This window comes from Orycteropus afer, unplaced genomic scaffold, assembly GCF_000298275.1.
Source record: "Orycteropus afer afer isolate SDZICR_OR568_19922 unplaced genomic scaffold, OryAfe1.0 scaffold00719, whole genome shotgun sequence".
Lineage (NCBI taxonomy): Eukaryota > Metazoa > Chordata > Mammalia > Tubulidentata > Orycteropodidae > Orycteropus > Orycteropus afer.
The window spans coordinates 8,110-8,537 of record NW_006922306.1 but is presented as its reverse complement, the minus strand read 5'-3'; positions in this window follow the sequence as shown (position 1 = coordinate 8,537).

The following is a 428-nucleotide window of genomic DNA, read 5'->3' as shown; positions in this document are numbered from 1 at the left end:
TGCCTTAGGCACTATGCCACCAGAACTCTCTCTATATATAGATTGGCAACAGATGGTGTTAGCTACAGAGCAGATACTGTCTTGCCATCAGTACAGTTACTGTCTTGTCTTATAAGATAACTGCTTAACAAACTATTCCAGTATCAACAACTGTGCCTCTAGATTGATCTCTGACAATTCTGAACTGTGGGGACTGTTTTTCCCCTAGAGACTCTTTTCACTATCCAGACTCCCAGAACATGATGCATTTCCACCAGCAATGAACGCAGCCTCTAATTTCTCCACATACTTGGCAACATTTCTCATTGTCTTTTTTATGGGTGAGTGGTTTGGACCTTCTAGCTCCTCTGCAGAAGATAGATGAGACAATATCCTTCCATAAAGATCTACAGCCTTGGAAACCCAATGTGGGTCAACATGAGTAAAAA